The sequence below is a fragment of the Petaurus breviceps genome, unplaced genomic scaffold (assembly GCF_028583685.1).
Source record: "Petaurus breviceps papuanus isolate PSGF00001 unplaced genomic scaffold, PetGlider_PUasm1.0 38, whole genome shotgun sequence".
Taxonomy (NCBI): domain Eukaryota; kingdom Metazoa; phylum Chordata; class Mammalia; order Diprotodontia; family Petauridae; genus Petaurus; species Petaurus breviceps.
Window position 1 is genome coordinate 80,659,722 of NW_027186304.1, and position 25,181 is coordinate 80,684,902.

Genomic DNA, 25,181 nt, shown 5'->3' on the forward strand with positions numbered 1-25,181 from the left:
GTTCTTGGATCTGCTTTGTTAAAGGAAAGCAACTCAAAATGGGTTAACAAGCTTACTTTAATCAGTCAGACATATATCGTTTACCTTGTTCAGGGGAAAAAGGTCAGCACCCCAAACTTCAAAATATACAGACAGAATTATCAAGACATTAACAGATCAAGTAGACAGCTTTCCAAACTGTCCAACCATTACATCCATACCCAGTCAACATCTGGGTTTCCACATCTGGGTTTTTCAAAGCTGGGGGACTCTCAACAACGGCTTCCCAGAATTCAGATCAAATCACAGAACACTTCTCAAAGTGAGTCCCAAAACAAAGCTGCACATCAGGGCTTATATAGCCTTCTCCTAGCTCAGAGAATGTAACAACCTTATTGACTCACTGGTCAATCAAGAAGTATCTACTGAAAAACAAGCCTCCCTCTCCAGGCTTCAGGTGCATTTTAGCCTAGGGGCAGGGAAGATCTTCCAAATTTGCATTCCCATTACACCTGGAGGAGCCCTTTGCTTGAGATGAGAGGGTGAGAAGACAGAAGAGGGTCTTCAGTGAGGGCAGTAGCTAAGTCTATATACTTAGGCTTAATACCAGGGAGCAATAGGAACCATATTTCTAAAACAAATCACATCTGTGGCTTTGAGATATTAAGTTGACCTTAACAAATTTGAAAATTTACACAGCAAATGATAACAGTAGAATAAGAGAAGATGGAAATTCTTGGCAAGAGAGATCAGTCCTTTCTTATAGCTTTTATAGCATTATCTAAATATATTTTCTCACTAAATATCTAAAAAGAAATAGATACACCAAAAGGGAGTTGAAGGTAAATACTGAGAAGACATTTGTCTTCTTTCTAGGAATTTAGCTGTAGAATAATTAAATTCATTGAAGTATGTAATTATACAATAATGAAACTCTCTTTTTTCCTAGAAATCTCCATACTCCTTTTTCCTCTTCCCTCCCCCACCTCCCAGTAGATGAGGAAGCAGGTTAATCTGGGTCTCTTCTTCTCTATTCAGTTAATCTCTTGGAGAGTTGGAACAAAAGGATCAAATATTAACATTCCATCTAGTGTGAAGTCTTAGGGAAAGCTCTTTTTTTTCCAGTGTTGTGAATGGCTACCAGTTGCTGCACAATTTTACTAGACTTGAAATAGGTTTTATTTCATCTACACAGCTCAACTTGTGCCTTTGCCTGATGGGGCCTTCAGGTAATTGACATCAGGCAAGAGGCTGGATGACTGTTCACACAGTGAATCTTTTCAGTGTCACCCCATCTCAGTATCAGGGAATGAGGCTCTCTGGAGAACAAAGACTGCTCTCATCGACAGGTACCAGGCTGATAAGAAAAGCCTTTTATTTTGCTGCAAAATTCAGATAAATTACTTCTAAATGTACCAGGAATAAACTCTCTGACATTAAATATGTTTTTTGAAGAGCTAATTTTTAAGATAACCTTGTTTTATTAACATTTAATAGCTTATTAAAAGAGTTGCGATAAAGAAAATATGCATTTTTGGCATTCCAGGCTGGTTTTTAAACACTCTTTGCCTTTTTACACCTAAATGTTGTCTGATTCATATACTTTTACATGCTGTTCATAGATATGAACGGATCTTGTTTCTCTTTCATATTTTTACCAGGTTCTTTGTGAAAGAAGCTTAATAAATGGAAGGTATTATTACTTTTCCTAAAACCAGTTGCCTGGTGATAATTCTTACTTTGGAATAGATGGATTATAGATTGCTAAACTACAATCTGTCCAATTAAATGAAATTAAAGGCAGCTGTGGCTTTTTCTAATCTTCACATGGGGAAGTCATGAATCCCCAGGTTTTTTCTTCTTTTACATCTGAAAAAGTATGGGTAAATGAATCCTATACCAAGGAATCAGGATCAATGAGGTCATGCAGGCAAGATTTAAATCTAAATAGATTTTGTAGGATCATGTTTCTGCCAACCATGTTTTGCGGGGTTTTGTATGAATGGATCTGGAAAGATCCAACTAGGAAATACAATTTCAGTTGGAATGAAGGAAAAAGACCAGGAAGCATTCTTCTTATCCTGTGTAAAAGATGTAGACATGGATATATTTAGAGATTTCACATCAAGTAATTGGAGGTGGGACAGAGGGGGGAAGGTTTATTTACCAGATTGGCTTTACCAGAAGTGTCATTTGTACTTCCGAATACAGGCTCCATTTTTGTGTTCAGTAGGGTTGCCACACTGAGAATAATTCCTGGAGGCAGGAAAGTGACCTCAGCCCTTCACTATAACAGTTTTTAGAGTTTCTAATTATTTCTAATTACTGACCCCACACAAGAACTGGGTAAGAACTTGATGAGTCTGTGATTTTCTCGGTGTTAATAACTACCAGGATAGGGACTCCCTCCATCAATGTCGATGGAAACCCACATGAAGCTTAACAATGATATTCTATGTCCCTTCAGCACATAGAGGTCAAAATTTGATTTGGCCCATGATCCCTCAGCTGCTGAGTGTCAGAGCTGGGGATTTGAATCCAAATCTTTGTGATTCCAAGCTCTAACCACTAATGCCACCCCTCCCATTCAAATAAGAGTTAATAAATCAAATCTTGACCTTTACACACAATCCACCACCCATAAACCGTGTTCTCATCAGCAGATACTGCAGTCAGCTTTAGTCTAGTTGATTTAAAAGACAATTCATAATAGATCATACTTTCCTGAAGCTGCCTTGGGGTGTGTCAGGTATTTGACTTGGAATGATTTTTTTTTTTAATGTGGGAATGTTAAACCCCTAGCAGCAAGAAAAATTATTAAATGGAAACAATGATGTCCCTATAACACTTGTGAGTGAGCCACTATAATGAATACCCAACTGAGCCCCTCCTTTCTCCAGGATCAGTCTGGAGTATACTACAATATCATTTCATTTCAAAGTTAGATTTCCTTGGATAATCCTCTTTAACAAGGAAGGAAGACTAAAGTAAACAAACAAAACCAAAGCTGAGGGTCTTTTGGCTGGAACATCATGGCCCTATCCCCACTCCCAGAACAATGGATCCCAAATGAGTTCTTTCTGGCCAGATTGCTCGTATTTAAATGCAGAAATATTGCACAGCATAAGCAAGGGTATTCTTTCCTCCTGGATATCTATAGTTAGTCAATCAATAAACACTTGTTAGTGCCAACTAAGAGCAAAACTCTGTGAGGAATACTAAAGATACAAAGAAATACCAAAAAATAGTCCTTTCTCTCAAGGAGCTCTCAGTCTAATCAGGCCATATTACAAAAGCTGGGTCTTTGGATTCTAACCCAGGCAGAAAAGTCAACCAATTTAAAAGGAAGGCAAGTCAAGCTCTGTTGCCTTTTCAATTTTCAGAATTATCTCCTGGTTCATTTTCTGTGTTCACTCTATGATCTGAAGCGATGCACAGGCCACAGTCTTCTTGGATTAACACAAGCAATGGAAAAGGTATTTTACTTGTTAGTTGGTTCTTAGGAATCCTATTTTGAAGCAAGAAAGAGCACTGTGGGGGCGGCTAGGTGGCACAGTGAATAGTGCATCGGCCCTGGAGTCAGGGGGAACTAAGTTCAAATACAGCCTCAGATACTTAACACAAAAACTGTCCATATGATCTTGGGCAAGTCACTTAACCCCAATTGCCCTACCATCCCCCCCCCAAAAAAAGAAGAAAAAGAAAGAGCACTGTGTTTAGAGTCAAAGGACCTGAATTCAAATCCCAGTTCTACTTACTATAGCTGTAGATGGATTTTGGTTTTGTTTGTGTTTGTTTTTGCCTCTCTGGGTCTCAGTTTCTTCATCTATAAAATGAAGTGACCTATGAGGTCCTTTCTATATCTACACCTATGATACTAAGTTCTTCATCATTGGTAATATTGGAGGAACTAAATATGACCAGTAATTATCAGCAAGCGCTTTTCTGTCTACAAGATTTCTATGTGACTTTAGCAGTTCTATAAATCTTACAGTTAATTTCCTCCATTACAGTATTGGCATTAACTAGATCAAAACAAAAGATTCATTGAAACAGAATTCTTAAAACAAAAGATCTCGTGCTTAACACAGTGCCTAGCACATAGTAGGCACTCAATGGGCAGCTAGGTAGCATAGTAGATAGAGCTGCAGGCCTATTAGGAAGACCTGAGTTCAGATATGACCTCAGATATGTATTAGCTGTATGACCCTGGACAAGTCACTTAACTCTGCTTCAGTTTCCTCATCTTTAAAATGAGTTGGAGAAAGAAATTGCAAACCACTCCAGTATCTTTGCCAAGAAAATCCCAAATGTTGTCAAGAAGAATTGGATATGACTGAAACAACTAAACATCAACAAGGCATTTATTTAATAATTGCTGATTGACTGATTATACTTGCTTCTGATTTTCATATTTATAAATGTATCTTCTAACTACTGTTCACTTAAGAACATTTCTCTTTCTACTGAGTGGCTTCTGATATATATGTAGCCCTGCTTTGACTTGGTTATTCAGCAAATTCTGAATTTTAACCCAGACAGTATTTTAAGACATCATTTCCTTGTTCAAGTTTCTTATAAAAGTTATCTAAAATCATCTCGGGTCAAGAGAGTCATATCAGAGGACACGGGGGACTGCCAGTTTGGACATCTTTCTCTCTCCAAACTAAAAATGTCTTAGATATAGATTAATGATAAATTAAATTAAATTTCTTCTGGCAGACCTAAGATTAAAAATACAGAGTTCAATATTAATAATTTTTCTTGCAACAAATTTAAATGTGAATCTTTAATAAGCTCAGTAGCCAAGGACAAGGGGGAAAACTTTAGGGAGTGCATTCCTGGGTTCCTTTCCAACCCTTCCTTGTTGAATAACTGCTCATCTTTGTTACCCTAATACATTGTGAATTCCTCTATTACCCATGGAAAGCTACCCCTTTAAGATTCCCTAAACTGCTACATGGTAGCTCAATGTGTTATATAGAGCTTAACCAGACTAAACATTAAATCTCTGGGATTAAATCTGGAATGTTGGAAACAGAAATAAAATATTCCCTCATGCACTTCTAAAGAGTCTTAACAACAAGTTTATCCTTTATAATTCCATCAAATATTGCAGCTATTTATTAATTTTCATCAGTCAACAAGCACTTGTTAATGCCTAATATGTGCAAGGCAGGTATAGTATTAAGTGCTAGAGATACAAAGGAAAGTTTTTTAAAATCTCTGCCTTCAAGAAGCTTACAGTCTAATAAGGGAGAGAATCTGCATGCAAACAACTCTGTACAAACAAGACAGACCCAGGATAAATTGGGGGTGATCTCAAAGGGAGAGTACTATGATTAAGGAAGCCTGGGAAGGGCGACTTGAAGAAGGTAGAACTTTAGCTGAGACTTAAAGAAAACCAGGGAAGCCAGGAGATAGAAATGAAGGAGAGAGAATTCCCGGAATGGGGGACAGTCAAAGAAAACACTTGGTGTTCACTTCATTTCTTAACCTTGAACTGCTCTAAGTCTGATTTTCCAATTTTTTTGAATACTTTTTTATTTGTATGTCAATTCAATTCAATATCTATCAATTAAATATCTATTCAATTAAATATTTATTAAGTACCTTGCATGTATTCATCATTCTGCTAGGTGCTGGTAATACCAGCACAAAAAACACCCCAAATGTCCCTCCCCTCAAATTTCCCCTTCAGTTCTAGAATTAGTAATCCACCACCTGAATATCCCATAGACATCTCAAACTTGATATTTCTTACCCAACTATACTCCTTTGGAGTTCTCCATCATGCCAACAGGAACCTCATCATCCTGCAAAATCACATCATTCTCAGTTATTTCCATCCTATCAGCATCCTCTACCCCTGAGACCACTTTGGTTGAAAGACAGAACAGAAAGCTCCCCCTAAAACCTCAATTTACAGAAAATGCCCAAGCCAGCCATTTTTTCCTTTCTCACCAGGTCATGCTGCTTTTGATTTTTCCATCACATTCCCTTTTACTTCCCTCCGTTCCGGCTTCTTTTTGCATGTTCTTTCCCCATTCCCTTGAAGGCAAGAATTGACTATCTTTTTCATATTCATATTCCCGGCCTGGCACATAGTAGGTGCTTCATAAATATCTACTGACTAACCAATTCCCTGACCCTTGTACTCCCTAAGAATCATGTATCTTCTCTTTTCTTTCAATATGATCATTGAGTGATATCCTCAGGTATTATGGGTTCAGTTATCGTATCTGCAGTTGCCTCCTTTTCCTAAATATTCAACCCTGGCCAGGGCTTATCACAGTGTCTGGCACATGGTAAGGGCTTAATAAATGTAAGGTAACTCACTGCTCTTTCTCAAGCTCCACTCCCATAATGCCAACTGCTCATTGGACAGCTGACCTGGGTTCATGGCCTGGATCTGATGTTTACTCTCTGTGTTACCTTGGGAAAGTCCCACCCTCACCAGTGTTAGCGGCCCCATTCAACTCCAAAGTTTGAGCTCATGAGCCTATGATCCCATTTAAATATCCCATTGACATCTCAAACATAAAATTTCTAAAACAAAACCCATTATTTTCTGTGTAAGAACAAACTAGGATACTTGATATTACCTAAGCTCAGCATCCCCTCCAGTCTCTAAGCCTTTGCATGGATTGTCCTCTGCTTCTAGAATGCACTCCCTCCTCAGCTACCCTTTTGGTTTTTTCAAGATTCACCTCACACACTACCATGTTTCCCCGATAATAAGACCTATCCCGAAAATAAGCCCTCCCCTTAATGTGTAAGATTCCTCTAAAATAAGCCCTCCCCCGAAAATAAGCCCTATTGAGATTGCTACTGTAGTGAAGGTGATCCCCTGCGCTACACGCTACATTACGGTACCCTCTGTATGCACCGTATCTCCCCCTCCCCCCCAGGTGAAACGCACACTGCACTCCGAGCTGCATCCAGTCAGAATTGCAGCAGTGAGCGCGTCATCCTGTTCTTCCCCAGTGATTTGCTTATTGAATAAAGGTAAATTTTTTGTTCACATTTACCTGTTTATTAAAATTGCTGTCAATGTTCATTAAAATAAGCCCTCCCCTGAAAATAAGCCCTCTGGTGTTTTTCTGTCCAAAAAGATAATAAGACAGCGTCTTATTATCAGGGAAACACGGTAGTTCTGAGCTAGCTCTTTCTCAAATGAGCCACTCAGGAAGCCATTTCTGACATCTCCCTCTTGGTTCTTAGAGCATGGGAGGCTATGGTTAGAGGGAATTCTCTGATCATGGAATTAGCTTAATTATGGTCAAAGACAAGAAGAAAACTATGCCCATCTCTATGGATGATGGACATAGGAAGAAGTAGGGGTGGGAACAAGAAGCATATAGATCACCTCCACACTCAGGGGGCCCTCTAGCTTCACATGCAAGTCAAATTCAACAAAAGAAATGGGCCTGTGCCTTAGATTTTGTTCTAAGGTTTAATTAAGTACTAATTATGTTAATGTTCTTGTTTATATAGAGTTTTGCTAATGTTTTTAAGCTCTTTCATGCTGTGTGTACCTGCTTTGTCTTCTAATTAGATTGTAAATTACTTGTGGGCAGGAAATGGACTTGGAAAAAATTCTCCCACTTTGCTTAATCCTCCACTAAAGCCTTCCTTAGTTATGTCTTTGTGGTGGAAAGGCGACCTGGGTACTTGAAGACTATGCCAACAGAGTTAAGCATTAATAGCCTCATCTTTCACTGGAAGCCTGCCCCATCCTCCTTGATCTTATTGCCTTCCTTCTATTAATTATTTGTAATGTATTCTAAATATGTATTGTGTGTACATAGTTGTTTAGTGTTATCTCCCCCATTAGACTGTAAGCTCCTTCAGAGTAGGGACTGTTTTTTATCTTTCTTTGAATCCCTAACATTTAGCATAGTGTGTGGCACTTAATAAATGCATGCTGACAGCTTGACTTGGTAGGTCCACCAATGCAGAAAAGCTTTGACTTGGGGACTAAGAATTTGTTTCCTAGGACCAGCTTCCCTACAAACAGGTGCTTATCACTAGGTGCACCAAAGGGTATTAAATTGTTCAGTCACAGAAAATCTCACAAGTTATCTACCTTCTTCTCTAAACATATTTGGTACTATTTTTTTTTTTAATTTTCATCCACTCCTTTTTTTCCTTAAGCACTGATATATTCCACCTCGATGATTTTGTGGTCTCTATTACATGGGCTTATACATTCCTTATTGATCATATGTTTTAGTCTTATATCCTAAGCCAGTAGCTTATGGTTCTCTATTTCCACAATGCCACAGATTCATGGCAAGTGTACCTGTTAGACAAACAACATAGAAAAAGAATACTAGACTCAGAGACAAGTCCTGAAATAAATCAAAGTAGTGAGATGAGAAATAAAGGATCTTTAATTGAGATAACTGGGTAGGTAGCAAACTTGTTACCCTAGGGGGTGGCCAGTAGATTTCCCATGAAATCCTTAAAAAAAAAATCCATTTCCCAAAGAAACCCATGAAAAAGTTTTTATAGTTTTAGGAGCAGAGGAAAAGGAGATAGAGGAGGTAGCAAGAGCTGTTCAAGAGATCCAAGTGGTCCTTGGCAATCTGGGCAAGGAAAACGACTTCATTCTGGCTGTTTTGGCCCTTCATGCCATGAAACCCAATGAAGGTGGTGGGGGTTGGGGGAGGAAATCAGAAATTGAATCTAACTCAAGCTAGGTTCTTTTTCAAGTTAAAATCCCAGGGTTGGTAGACTTAGGTGTGGTTCAACTCAACTGAATCAAGAGTACATGGTTTAAGGATGGAAATGCAAGGACATTACTGAAATTCTGACATTACTAGGACCATTTAAGGGTGGCAAGTAATATTACCTTTGGTATTATCAATTTCTCTCCCTATATTAACAATTTTTCTGTCATTACCAGGCCCTAAATTTATATCCCAGCTCCACCATTTGCTAATTACATGACCACAGGAAAGTCACTTATCTGGGCATCAGTTTGGGATAATGATGTTTGTGTGATCTACCTCACAGGATTGTGGAGAGAAAAGCCTTCTGTTGTTAACTTTGAAGTTCGAGATAAATGGGTTGACTGATTGATTCTGCTTTATGTGACCAAGTCAAAATCTCCTTTCATTTCTTTTGGCTTGTAAAGCAATGGTCCCAAGATCAGGCCTAAGGTTTCATTTCCTTTATTATTCCCATATTACATGAGACTAGCTAGTAATACAATTCCCTTTGACTTTGCTTTCCCTATGATTATAATAAGCCTAAGGGAATGTATATCAGTTTAGTGGACACAATGTGTTAGAAATATCATACTTATAAGCCTACAGATGGGCCTTGTATGACTGCTAAGAGGGCATTTTCCACATGAAAATTATCATGGACTGTGTTAATCTATACACCTGCTCAGATTACCCCAGGCCACAAAGGTCAGAGGGCACAGTTTTCCAAAGATCAGTGCAAGACTACAGATGCTTTGAAATGAGCACTGACCGATATGTGCTTTCTTTCCATATGTGTGCATGTGAATGCCTTTATCTTGATAAACTAGATTTTAATGAAGTAAAACCAGGGATTTGTATAATGAATATTTTGTCCTACATCTGCATGATTCTAAAATCTAAATGGCCTGAATACAAACCTTGTCTTCCAGCAGCTGCTCAGGTAATCAACAGAGAGTTTTCTTGCCAGAGTAGAAATAGCCAGTGGGGAGGCTGACTGCCATTTTGAAATGGTTTGTCTTTGTTCAGATGTGACTTTTTCACCTTATTTTGATGAGACAATTCCAAACTAAATGACATTTTCTCACTGAGCTCCTGCCCTTGCTATTCTCTTCCGAGACACGTATGGTGAATCATCAAGATGGAAAAAAAAAAGAATCTTTAAAAGTGGGTCACTGCCAAATGGGGAAAGATTAATCATCCTTTCATTCTCTGTGATTAATTTGTACCAGTTGCAACAGGAAGTATCCATAACAGCTGACAACCACTGTTTTGACTGGGTATTCTAAGGCTGATAGAGTGTGTATTTACATTGAGTACAGCCTTTGGTAACATACAAGTGGCCACTTCCTAATACCTCCAGGGAAGTATCAGTTTTGCTCTGTTTATTCTATAATTTTTCACAGTGGTGTTGGAGAGAAAGGCACTACTCCAAAGGAAGCCAAAGTTGACATTGTTCTCTGGTTTCCATTTCAGGTCTCAAAATTAAAGTTGATGAAGTACCCAAGGCTGATTATTTTATGAGGAGCATTGTAAGCTGATTAAGATGCCTACTTATGTCAGGGGAGCTGGCACCATGCTACCTGCTGGGTGAACCTTCATTAATAAAATCCCTTTAATTGGATCTGCTTTGAAATCAGTCAATCAACACAGATTTCTTGTGTATTTACTGTGCATAACACTGTCCTAGGTTCTGTAAGGGTACAAAGACATTTAAGGCATGTTTACCAAATCCACAGAGCCAAGAAAAATGAAAGAGGAAAACCGGGAAAACAGTAAGATGATTATAGATTCAGACCTGGAGGAGACTTCAGATATCATACAGTTTCTTACTTTTTACCGATGCAGAAATTGATGTCTAGAGATTCAAGGTGACCTGCCTAAGGTTGCATAGTAAGAAGCATAAGAACCAGGATGTGAACCACAGTTCTCTGAGTCCATACCCAACATTCTTTCTACTGTACTGCATCAAATTCTACCCTACAGCAAAAATCTTATTTGAGATTTGGTTTGTTTTTTTCCAAAGAAAACTGACTGGTTATTCTATTGCACTGACTAGCCAAGTCATGGTGTGACCTAGTTAAGAAGCATAATAATAAAAATGATAATAATATCGATATAGATTTTAACAGTTTGTATACATTATCTCATAATATCACAACAACTCTGTGAAGTATAATTACTCCCATTTTATAGATAATAACAATGAGGTTCAACAGGATTAAGTGACTTGGTCATGGTCATGCATATAGTAAGTAGTAGAAGTAAAATTTAAAACCAGGTCTTCATGACTCCAAGTCCAGCATTTCATCATCCACTACATTACTGTTGATAGGTGACCATTAATTAACAAATCATACACAAATTACTAAATAAAATTAAAAAGTAAAAAATTTATATATAAATAAAATAGCAAACGCATTTGGAAGGTTATAGTTTATACACATTTGTTCACTAAATAGTATTAAATTTATACCCAATATTCTAAGGAATATTCTGCACAAACCAGAGATGACAAAGAAAAAATATAAATAGGAAGTTGGATAATTTCTAAAAAGAGTAATCTCTGGACCAAAGCTTTCACTTATAAGTATTATTGTTTTGGCTGTCAGCTCAAAAAATGGAGACCTGAGGCCAAATTCACGGGAAGAAGCCAAGTGAAAACAGCTCACAGTTATGAGGCACTTCATACAATGCATTTTGCTTCCTCGATAGAATGTCAGCTTCTTGAGGGCAAGAGCTTTCTCATCTCTTGTCTTTATATCACTAGAACCTCACTTTATGCCTACCACATAGGGAACACTTAGTAAATGCTTAATAATTGAGAGTTTGAAAGGTAGCATAGAGCCAGATTGTGGAAGGCCTTAAATTTCAGACAAAGGAATGTGCATTTTATTAACAATATAGAGCTGCTGAAGATCTTCAAGCAAGGAAATGACATGGAATACCTAAAAAGGATTATTTGGTAGCATATGGTGAGCATATGCATCACTGTTTCATACTTCAGTGATGTCAATATTCAGCAAAGTACTGAACAGTCACATCTGTCATAGTGACATTTGAGACACATTATTTAAGGAAAGTCTTTCAGGCTACATTTTGTAATATAGAATCAAATGCATTTTTTCAAATCAATAAACAACATGCACAGCAGAATCATATATTCCCTTGTTATGATCATAAAAATGTAATCTATTATAGAAAATCTTCTGATCTACTGATCCACTGGAGAAAGGATTCCTCTTTTTTGACAAGAATTACTGGGAAAACTGGAATGAAGTTTGGCAGAAATAAGGCTCAGATTGGCATCTTAGACCATATACCCAAATACGTTCAAATTGTATATATGACCTAAATATAAAAACTCACAACATAAAATAATTAGAAGAGAATGAGATCAAGTACCTTTTACAACTATGACTAATAGAGGAATTCTTAAGTAAAGAAGTGACAGGGAAATCATAAAAGACAAAATAGTCAGTTTTGACTACAAAAAAATTTTGAAAGCTTTTGCTATCCAGCTCTGACAGAATTTAGAGATAAAGCCCCATGAGATTTTCATGCCCTAATGTTATTAACCCAGAGACCATGCACTTCTTGTTATTGTGCCTCAATTTCCTCATCTGCCACCCACAGTTGTGAGGATAAAATAAAATAATACTTGTAAAGTTCTTTTCCAACCTTCCAGTGCTATATAAATGCTAGTCATTATTGTTGTTGTATTTTGATGAATATATTTCAATATAATCAGTTCCTTTGTAACCTTAAGTATTTTATTTTTTTAATTTAAAAACATTATTTTCAGAAGGGGTCTGATGGCTTCCCCAAAATGGCAAGGTCATCCATAACACACACAAAAATAATCTTTAGAGCTTCTTCTAACATTAGTTCCCTTGCTTTGGTATTGTAGGGACTTGAATTTAGTTAGAAGTCCTTTATTATTAAGGACCCTAATACGTTCTTATTACATATTCTTATAATTATCTGGTCTAACTGGGTCTCATGACAATTCTTTTATAGCCTGATTTTCCTCTCAACCATTCTAACTTACTTTGTGAGCCAACACTGCCAGGAAAAGGAGGAGACAGTTCTGGCAACAGCAATGGGAAAATAATATGTGGTATTAACTGAGACCTTCCTTTGCTCCGATCCAATAGATCTTACTGGACGCTGACAGATAAAACAGAAATAATGGCTACATGCATAACCAGTCATTTCCTCTGTTAAAACATAGTATATTTCACTTTTTAAAATGTAGTTTGGTGGTCATTGTGTGTAACCAATCAGCAAGTATTAAATGTCAGTTATATAACTGTGCTGCATACACCTGGGATGGAAAACTAAAGGCAAAACAGTCCCTGTCATCAGGAAGCTCGCACTCTAACATGATGTACAGAGCTACAACTTCTACATTCCTTGAATTTCTTTCATTTCTTGATTGTGATTTAAAAACTTTTTTTGCCATTGTTCCCTGTGCCATCTTTGGAATCAATTTCTTCATAGAAATTCTCTACTTCACCTTATTCAATGGATACACAATATGCTATCTTTACCCAGAGGACAATGAGTAGACAATTTCCTGGAAGAAAGGAACCGTGTCCACATTGATATTCCCTCTAAAATTGAAACCAGCAATTTAGAAAAATGGTAAAGTTGTTATGAACTGAAAAAGAATGAAATACACAAAACTTAAACAATAAAATAATAATGGCTAATTTGTGCACTACTTTAAAGTTTACAAAACACTTTTCTACTCATTTTCTCATTCATGTCCAACTTTTTATGACTCCTTTTGGGGTTTTCTTGGAAAAGACATTGGAGTGGTTTGCCATTTCCTTTTCCAGCTCATTTTAAAGATGAGGTAACTGAGGCAAACAGGACTAAGTGGCTTGCCCAGGGTCACACAACTAGCAAGTATCTGAGGTAATATTTGAACTCAGGTCTTCCTGATTCCAGGCCCAGAACTTTACAAACCGAGTCACCTAGCTGCCCACAAAGCACCTTAGACATATCATTTCTTTTCATCCTCACCCTCACAACACAATCCTATGAAATATGTGCTGTTATTATTTCAATTTTTCAGATAGGGACACAGAGTAAGAGAGGTTATATGACCCAAGGACATAAAGCTCATTTATACGAGGCAAAATTCTTAGTTTTTCTAACAAATGTTCTATCCACTGCCTATACCAGCAAAGTAAATGAAAAAAATATCACTCTAAGGAAACCAAACTCAACAACTGAAAAAATCAACATTATATATGCTTTCTAGAGTACATATAATGAAACACACCTCAGAGAATCAGAGAACTAAAGCAGAAATCTACAGCTGTCTTATATTGTCATAAATGGTCAGTGTATCTGATGGTTGTTTAATTGGGTTTCTTTGTTAGGAGGAAGAATCCTAAGGGGAGGGGATCCAGGGGCAACAGGGAAGCACAGAGGGAAGGTCATTACCAGAAATGACGGCAATGTAATGACATAAAAAATCAATTAAACAGTATACGTTTAAATGAAGCTAGAAGGAGAAAAAAGGATCTGTAGTTAAGTGAATGAATGGCTCACAGGATCTCTTTGGCAAAACAAATAAAGGAGTTGGAGAAGTTAGGTTTCTATCCTGCACCCAAAGGCAACAAGAAATTTTATTTCAAGGGATAGTTGATCACCTCACCTGGCAGCACTCACTTGGAGTATAAGCAATTGGGTGAAGAAGATCACTGCAGCCCCAGGACATATGGATCAAGTGTGCAAACTGTTGGCCTTAGGCTTTTGGGAGTTTAGCCAAGTTTAGTAATTTTCTGTGCCCAAGGTGGCTGCTGGAACCTGAAAATCAAATTGTCAGCAGGGAAAAGGGTGGGAGGTAAGAGCTGGATGTAGAGAAATAAGTATAGACTTGTTTGACTTGGCCCTAAACTCCAAAATTAGGAGCAATGGGTAGAAGCTGCAGAGGAGAAGATTTTAGCTTGATAAAAGGGGGTGGAGGAAGAAAATTCCCTAATAATTGAAACTATCCCAAAGTAGAGAGGTGACTCCTTTGCTGGAGGCCTTCAAAGGAGAACTGATCAACTGCTAATTGTTGAGGATATATAGAGGGTTCTTGTCCAAATAATGAAAGATTAGGCTAAATGATCCCTAAAGTCTCTTCTAGCTCTGAGACTGTGATCCTGTGATTTCAAATGATCCCCTTTTGCTACTTAATGCCCCCAGTGAACAGGAAGAAGAGCCCCAAATTGAAGGGCTAAGCAGAGAGACCTGTCTGGCCAAGTTAGGCACAGACTAGTTTTAATTTGTTGTTTGTTTATTTGAGAACACCAAAATTAAATTCATCTGATATTTGTCTCGACAGAGATGTCCAGACTTGGATTTAGGGTAATAATTCTATCTGAGGCTGCATGCTCTAATACCAGTTTAAACACGACTTTATTTGGATACTTCCTGGCGCTTATGAGATAAAGGGGACAGATTGCTCCCCCTTGACCTCTCTGAGTGATTGCCTGCACCCTTGTTACAGTCACTTAAGGATAGGGCTACCACTAAGAAGTCCATCAACTCTCCCTCCCACTGTAGCAAGTCTGTTGAGGTGATTGATGGAAGGGGATTCCTGGGAGCCTTGGGTCTGGATTTCCTCCAGCACTGGCAGTCCAGCTGAGCTTCCCACTTGTTCAGACTGATAACATCTGTGGCTTCCCACTCCTATTTAGATAACCCTGGGGCCATCTGATGTAGATATAGAAAGGAGGCAGGGGTGTTAGAACTCATGGATTTAATGGGATTTCCAAATTTCACAACTGAATAAAGAGCTGCCCTAGGGAGCAGAAGAGGGAAAGGATATTAACCTCCTCCAGTTTACAATTGGGAATGGCCTGTCTTTGTAGCAATACAGACAGGGACTATTCTAGGTGGGGGTTAAATTAATGAGACACAGATCTTGTTCTCCTAGAATGAGAAGGTGAGACACTTGGACACATAATAATACCCTAATACAGTGAGTTAAGTGATTTAAGAAGAAAGAAAAAGTACTTTGGAAATGTAGAAGTTATTTACAGCTGCTATTCCGTTTAGACGTTTTAATTTGGCCCCTTGGCTTCAAAGTCTTTTCTGGGTCTTAAAATCATTAGAAAAGAAACTTGCTTTAATTTACTCTTTGTCAGGGTCAAGAGGTGAGAGGAATAGGAGGAAGAGAGATACCAAAGTTCACAGAATCTTAGAGTGAAAATAAATTTTATTTTATAAATACCAAAACTAAGACCTGAAAAGAGTCAGTAACTTACCTGAAGTCACACTACTGGTTAAAAATTATTTTTTTCTTAAATTCCAATTTTACATGAATAGACCGATCAATTTATTATAAAACGAAGGGCTTCCTTTCTTGCCACACTAAATACCAAATCAATACTGTGTCAACTTCCTAGAAATGAAGTATTAGGGCCTTGGAAAAGGGGGAGGAGTTCAATCATGTGGGGAGACACATTTAACTGTATAAATTAATCTGGCTTGTAACTGAGTCACCACAATACTAGCTTGCTTGAAATGGAGCCTTTCCCCTAGCTTTCCTGAAGCGACTCAATCCAAATCTGGCAGACGGCTGCCTGTCCTAGCCAAGAAAAGGAAAACAAGGTTGTAAAACACAAGACTTTGCTCGGGTAGGCTTCTACTCAAATATGCCCCAAAGACCCAAAGTCAAGTACCCTGAGTACTCAAGAGTGAGAGCAAGAGTATGACTCTGAAGTCATGTTTACCAGAATAAACTTCAGAGTCAGAGAACCACACTGCCTATTCCCAAAGGAGCACTGAAGGAAAGAACAAAAATCGATCAAAATGGCAAGCTGGATCAAAGCCATGCCTGGGATCACAAAAACATTCAGAAGAACCCGAAAGCTCCTGAAATGTTTCTTTCCTTTACTGTGCTTTTATTGAAGCCGAGTTGAACACCAATAAAAGAGAAATTAAAACCTGAAATGAAAATTAGCTATACTTTTTACTATTTGCAATAGTCAGGGGTAACTATATGAATCTTACAAAAATACCCAAATCCACAGCTGTGTTGCCTTCAACTGAGCAGGAGGGGGAGAAAGGGGACCTAGCGAGTGAGTTGGAAAATAAAAAAGCAAAATGGTGTCCATTATAATATGATTCTACTTTGGACAAAGTATTTCCATGAAGCATTTTGACATTCAAATCATCATTCTCCTCCCTCCACATTGTTCTCTTCTCCCTGCTCAACGTGGACTTCTTTCAAGTTTAAACCCACTGCTACTGCATTCAGACTATGGTTTTCCTTCCTTGTTTCCTGAATCTGATAGCTTACCATCTTGGATCTTTCTACATTGTTATGGGTTAGGCCTTTGATCCCCAAATTGGAGCATATTGTATTCATTTTGTGCCTCTCTCCTCTCTTCTAGGGACTTGTTGACTTTCCTTCATCCATTAATTAGCTACTGAGAGAGAGAGAGAGAGTATGGCTTACCAGCTAGAGGACCAGTCTAAAAAGTCATGAAAACATGGATTCAAGGAATGCCTTTTGACATGTACTGGCTGTGTGACAACAGACAATTCACTTCAATTCTCAATGGCCCAGAAACTCTTAAAGACTATAAATTATAGAAAGTTGCCAATCTGCATCTGCAAAGAGAAAGTTCCCCTTGCTTACTAAATCTCAGGTCATAACCACTTCCCCCAACAAAATCTTTGGTACAGCATGCCCTGTTCTACTAGGGGCCCTAAAAAGAACACAGGCCTCTTCTCAAAATCCTCAAAAAACCTCAAATTATGATTAGGACTTAGAGAATAAAGTGGGGCTTGGTGGTCCAAGGAAAGAAGTAAACAACTTATCTTTGTATGGCTTGGCCTAAAACAGAAGACACAGTAAAGCTTGGAGAGATAGACAGATAGACAGACAGACAGACCGACCGATGGATAAACAGACGGATAGATAGATAGATAGACAGACAGACAGACAGATAGATAGACAGATAAACACAGACAGATAGATGGTTTTCATCCAAAAATGAAACATAATGACAGAGGAAGTGAACATGGGTGCTAGATTCTGCATAATGAACAGATGTATTCATCAATTCTAAACAGTCTATGACTGCACAGGAAAAGACATCTAGGATGTAATGTTGAGAAAGGACCAAAGTAAGAGCAGTAGCAAATTAGCCAAGCAAGAGTTCAAGAACTATTGGAATTCAATGGAACTGAAATGAGTTTCCAAGAGCTTGCAAGTAGCAAAGAAATGTTCTGTTTATTCAGTAACTTGCTGTGAGCCATCTGATTTTCAAACTTGCCTTTGGAGCATCAACTAGGGATGACAAGTTTATTTTAAGTTTTCATTGTTTAACTAAATGATCAAAATTTTAGTTATTTTAATTAGAAAGTTATTTTTATGGAGTTGGAATCTCCTGGGCAATTTCTGATCTCAATTATGCTTCCATTCAGATCCATGAATAATCTCTACCACCTCTAGGGAAAGAAGAATAGAAAGGGGGGAGATATCTTGCCGTTTTTCTGAAAGTTGCAAAAGCTAACAAATTATTATGCTATTTAACAAGAGTATAAGCTCCCTGAAGGAAAGGACTATGTTATACCTTGTTTTCACTCACAGAACCTAGGACAGGGGTGGGGAACCTGTGACCTTGAGGCCATTTATGGCCTTCTAGATCCTTAAGCACAGCTTTTTGACTGAATCCAAATTTTACAGAACAATTTGCTCTGGATTCAGACTGTTTGGATTCAGTCAAAAGACGGCACTTAAGGATCTAGAAGGGTACATGTGGCCTCGAGGTGGCAGGTTCCCCAACTCTAATCTAGGACAATGTTTACACAGTAGTTCCTATGTAACCAGGTTTTGGCACATGCCCAGATATCCCATATGATAGCCTCTAGAGACCTGCTTCTGAGAGAAGACATACTGGATTCCCCTACCACATGAGTGGGAGCAATGTCTTTCCTTTAGCTGCATAGTGGGAAATGCTTGTGTCTTTTGAACTGTGAGACTTAGACAATTTCACCCTCTCTTTCTGCTGGCCTACAGGGGTAAAGGTCTTGTTTGGCCAAAACATGGCTACCCTGTTCTAAGCTGGATGGGTGAAAGGTCCCAATCACTTCCTCTTATGCCCTATGACCTCAGAAACATGCTTGAGGTTTGGATCTTTTTCACTGATCCTTTTCCTTTCTAGATGTAGGGAGTGGAGTCCCAGACTTGGGAGCTCAAGCTACCCTGACCTTGGAGCCAGGATCCTAGGCTGGATGTTGCTTCTAGTTCAGCTGGGGAAGCCCTGAGAAGCCAAGGTTCCAGGATACAAACCCAGAGGGGAGGCCCTGAGGGACTTTGGTCTCAGAATTTGGTGGGACTTAAGCTATATAGAAACTGAGCTAAACCTTGAACCTAATCCTTGCCCCCTCCTGAAAGACTGAGGTGGGATAGGAGGGATTGCGCCCCTCCCCAGGTGTTTGGGGAGGGAATATTCACTTGTTTATTTTTATACCTTTGAAATAAATATTCCTTTGTAAAATCTAGTCTTGACTGTTAAGCAGTTAAATGGAAGTAGAGTGTGGGGAACTCCTAAAAACAGGGAAAACCCACTTGTTGAGGGGCTTGAGCCAATGGCAGAGACTAGACACCCCAAACTCCCTTAAAGGTACTGAAGAATACCTAGTCTTCAGGCAATGAGAGACAGGTCACTGTTACACATATAGTAATTCAACAAATATTTGTAAAGTGTATACCATGTACAGACAAACTCTCCGGACAAAAACCTCACACAAACAGTGACAATTTATTTGCTATGTTTAGTCATTAATTAGTTAGGGATAGTAACATGACCACGCAGTTATTTTGGGAGAGCAACAAAGCTTGATCCCAGATGTTTCTTCTTCAGAGGCCTTGACTCTCTCTCTTATAATAATGAGTCAACCAAAAAATAAACATTTATTAAGTCCCTACCATGCACCAGGCACTGTATGTGGATATAAAAAGAAGAAGGAGCTCACATTCTAAAAAGCAGGTGACACAACCTACAAACAAATATACAAAGCAAACTACTGTAGAGTGAATAATTAAGTGAGGGAAGGTCCTAGAATTAAGAGGAGCTTGGAAAGGCTTCCAGAAAAAGATGGGCTATAATATGACCAAAGAAATGCCATCTAAGATCTGAGGAAGAAGATCTGTCCTTGCAGGGAAGACCAGAAAAAGATTTGTGTTGTGGGGCGGCCAGGTAGCACAGCGAGTAAGAACACCATCTCCAGTGTCAGGATGACCTGGAAATCAAATCCTGGACTCAGACACTTAGCACCCACCCAGAAACACCTGGCCGTGTAACCTTGAGCAAGTTACTTAACCCCGATTGCTTAAAAAAAAAAAAAAGATTTGTGTTGGAAAAATCATCTGAGCTGAACTTTAAAAGGCAGGTAGGAGGGCAGCTAGGTGATGGGTGAATAGAGCACTGGTCCTGGAGTCAGGAGGACCTGAGTTCAAATCAGGCCTCAGACACTTAATACTTACTAGCTGTGTGACCTTGGGCAAGTCACTTAACCCCAATTGTCCTGCCCTCCCCCTTGCACAAAAAAAAAGTCTGGTAGGAACTCAAAAGGTAGAGATTAGGAGGGAGGGCATTCTAGACAAAAGAAATAGTATTAACAAAGACAAAGAGATGAAAAAATATGGAGCTGAATATATATGAATATATTCAGAGAATCCCCACTTTAAGGGGTCAAATAAAAATGCGCCAAGATACCAACCAGTAAAGATTACAGACAAATAGCAACTAGAGAGATAGAAAAAGCACCAGGAGAGTGAGATATAGCAGGATTTAAGGGAAAAGTTATTATCTAGAAGAAAAGAGTATTTAACAGTACCAAATGCTACTGAGGTCAAGGAAGATGAGAAATCTGAAAAAGCCATTGGATTTGGTGGTAAGAAAATCTTTGGTGACCTTTGAGAGAATAGTTTCAGTAGAGTGACAAAATAAAAACTAAGTTCTAAGAAAAGGAGAGGAAAGTGGGCAGAAACAAAGCAGAGGAAGCATGTATAGATAAAGTTTGGTTTTTTAAACTGCTATTGCCCAGCAGGTTAGATATAATTTGTGGGTTCCTAGCCAGCTCTATTTATTGTGTACTAGAAATTTCCAGTGGTTTCTGATAACCTTCACAATTATAAATGTAGAATTCCTGTGCTGATAAATTGCCAATGTAATGTCCAATTTAATATAATAAGAATATGTTTATATCTTACTCAGCCTCTCATATTAACTATGCTTTAATAAAATGGATAAGGCAATATGATTGAATCATCTTTTTTGACAAGGTTGCTAAACTATTATTAGACTCGGGAAGACCACAGATATAAATCATAGTTTACCTAAATTTTAGCCAAACATTTGAATAAACCTCTCATGTTATGCTTTTTTGTTTTGTTTTGTTTTTTTGGAGGAAAATTGGGGTTAAGCAACTTGCTCAAGGTCACACAGCTAGTAAGTGCTGAGGTAGGATTTAAACTCAGGTCCTCCTTCACTGCGCCACCTAACCACCTCTCTCTCATCTTATTCTTTTAGAATATTCTTTTTGAGAAGAGACATAGGCTAGACAGTAGTACTAGTTAGATCAAGTCAGAATGAATAGAATAATAGAATAGAATCTCAAAATTCAAGAATCAAAAGTACCAGGTAGTCCAATCCATACCCAGAAGGAATGCCCATGAAAACATATCCAAAGAGTGGTCAATAATGGTTCCATATCAACCTGGAATTAGGTCTCCACTAGAATGTCCCTAGGATCTGTTTTTAGATCTCTACTGATTGGCATTTTAAAGACTGGGTCTACCTATTTCACCCATGCTGGGAGAACAGGGGCTGCCCATGGACCTGGTTGTCAGCACAAGAGTTTTTACTGCTTCATTTCCAATCTTACTTCATTCCTCCTTAGGTAGCCTGTTGCCCCACCCCACCCCCATCTTCTTTTGAGGCTCATCACATTAATGAAGTACAATGTATGGACATCAGATCACATTAGCCCACTGAAACTCGTACTTCCAAATCCAAGAGATCCACCAGTTTCGGCGTCTTCTGTAGCAGGGATCACAGGTATGTGCCACCATGCCTGGCAAATTAGCATATCTATCAATGACTTAAATGACATGTCTATCAGATTTGCAAATTATATAAATCTAGGCAAGATAGCTATAACATTGAATGACAACCAGAATTCAAAAAGACCTGAACGGGTTAGAAAGGTGGGCTGCCTCTAATAGAATGAAAGCTAATAGGGATAAGTATAAATTCTTATGCTTGTGTTTAAAAAAAAATCTTACAAGTTCAAGATGGAATAAGTGTGACTAGATAACAGTTGATCTGAAAAAGAAATTATTGGACAAGTGACTTAACCTCTTTTTGTCCTGGTTTTCTCAAACCTATAAAAATGGGGATAATAACAATACCTACCCCACAAGGTTGTTGAAACATTCAAAATAAATATTAGTAAAAAAAAAAAATCACTTAGCACACAGTGCCTGGCACACAGTATGATACACTCATTCTCTTCCTCTTCCCCTCCCCCTAACTCTGTGAGGAGCTTACTGTAGCCAAAAGAAGCTAATTCTCAGGAAACAGAAACTTGAGCAGTAAAGCAAAATTTAAGGCATGAGTAAATACCTACCATATAAGGATTAAATAACATTAGACAATAACTCCCAATCTGTCTTCATCAGCTTTCCTTACTTTGTCAGGTATTGCAATCCTCAGTTTCACCAATGAGAAAACAGGCTTATTGCAAGTGCATGACACCAAACCACCACACCTCTAAATGGAGAAGCCAAGACTCCAGACCAGTTCCTCAGATTCAGTTCCTCAGTGTCCCTTCTTCCACACTATATGATCTCTCTAAGTCTAATACAACAACCAACCCCATCTTGAGTCAAGTCACTATTCTTTTCATAGGAAAAAAATCTCACTTCAAAAGAACTGTTTCTTTTAAAAATTTCGTTTGGAGTGGCTTCTATTTGTCAGGATGTTCATTGCTAAAAAAAAAAAAATCTGTCAGTCTCTTTCAGTGATATTTCAAGTGTATTTCTTAAGCAAAAGAATTCCTGATTCAAGAAATTTTCTAAGTGTCTACTTTTCCTTGCAAAACTCAGAGTGACCTCTAGTAAGATTTCATGTGCAGGGGTTTGGGTTGGGGGAATCATTTAAAAGATATTGGTTCACTGCTATTATAATGAAAACCATCTGCCTTGGAAAATTTACAGATGTAAATCTCTCTAATTAAAACATCCTAATAACCTTTTTCCAAATGAACTCAGATTTGAGATCTATTTAAATTTCACTGTTTTAGAAATAAGAATACAGGGAAACAGGTCAGGAATTCAGGGACTGAAACTCCATAACCAGAGTAGGAAACTTATTGCTACTTCTCTGACCTGATGAGAGTCACTTTTGGTTTGGTTTTTTTTTTTAATGTGACTCTTAGCATTTAGTACAAGGAATAAAAATGCAGTAGGTCTCAGAAGTCTAATTAAGATGGGAAAGCACCAAATTTAAATGGTTCAGCTCTCCAGGGAAGTATACACATACATACAGCCTGGAGAGTATTCAGAATTGTTTTGCTAAAGAAATGAGCCTGAGGAAGCCTTAGAAAACAACTGGCAGGAAATTATGCTGCCTTTGTGGGAAGGAACTCAGCAGTGCTAAATTTTTATTCTCCTGACCCAGTCCCATTTTCTTCTTACTAATAATAATAGCTAAGCACTTTAAGGTTTACAGAGCATATTACATACATTATCTCATTTGAAATACATAATAACCCTGTGAAGATATTACTATTATTCCCATCCCCAGATGAGAAAACTGAGGCTGAGGGATTATATAACTTTTCCATAGGCATACAGCTTATAAGAATCAGAGGTGGGATTTGACCCAGGTCTTTTCTGACTCCAAGTCTAGTGATCTTTCGATGATGTAACAATGCTTCTCATTCTAGTAAGGTTTGGTTTGCCTCTTAAACTGCTCTTTGTGGCCAGCATAGATAGGGTTAATGATGCCCACCATTACTGACAGATGACTTCTCAGAACCAAACTAGCTAAATTTAAGGGCAGAGAAGAATAAGTATTCTTTTCCAAAATGGAAATATTCCTTTCCTTCTGAATCTATTACTACAAGAACAAACTTCCTAAAGTACGGGTCTGAAAATAGAGCTTTCTAGCCCAAAATCTTCAAGGGCTTCCTAGGGTCTGCAAGATAACTTTAAAATTCCTTAGCATAACACATAAGGCTCTTCTATACCTTTCTTGCCTTGTCTTTTATTTCTCCTATTCACGTGTCACACGGTCTAGTTAAACTGGACTTTTTATTCCTTTAACACACTCTACATTTTGCATGTCTTTTCTCATGGTCTGCTGTCCCCCTTGTCCTCCCTGTGCCCCCAACACACATAACCCCTACCAATCCCTATTTATTGAAATCTTCCCTATTCGTCAAGTTTAGTTAGATGTTGCCTCCTTAATCAATCAAATAATCAATCAACCAGCAGTTATTAAGAACTACTATATTCTGGGCACTATGCTAAACTCTTCCAGGCAGAAAGAAAAGCATGAAATAGTGTCTGCCCTGATTTGGCTTAAATCCCAACAAAGGAAATAGCATGTATGTGGAAAGGAATATTAATAATACAGACAAAATTAATGCAAAGTACTTTTGAGAGAGAGTGTACTAGCAGTTAGGAGGTGAGGATCAGCAAAAGTTTCAGATAGAAGGTGGTAATCTAGCTGAAACCAGGAATTCTAAGAGGTGAGGATAAAGAGGGAGGGCATTTCAGGCATGTGGAACAGACAGTGCAAAGTCATGGAGATGGGAGATGGAGTTAACATAAAGTCCTCCTTGATCTCCCAGCTGAAAGTAAACTTTCCTGCCTCTGTCTTCCTGAAAAATGGGTTTGTTGCTCTCTGAAAGAAATATTCACATTCTGCCATATGTTATAATTATTTTACTTCGGTGGTATAACCCCTTTAGATCCAGCATCCATGTTTTATTCCTACAACATATAGTTAAAATGATGAATAAATGAATGACTATATCAGACTGGAAGAATTGTTTCACCTCTGAAACAACATGTTCTCTACGATCCTTACTAAGGATTATTTCTGCAAGGTGGAGGTGGGGTTTTATGCTGATTAACAGACATGCTTAAAGTTTTAGTTTAACTGGAATATTTACCCTACATTGAAAAGGCCTCTCCAGACCCCTTGCCTTCTTTCCCATGGCTGCCACTAATCCACAAGCATAAATCTGTTAAAAATACAGTAAATCTAGTGGGTGTGTTATATGACCCAACATCAAGTTAACGAATCTAAATGTGAAGTTACTGTAACAACACTTGATAGAAATAGTAAATGATGCTTATTTTTATTGGAGCCAAGTAACATTTTACCATAGGTAATATGGGTGATCCACTTGCAGCTCTAGCTAAACTGAAAAGCACATGGGAATGACCTCAGT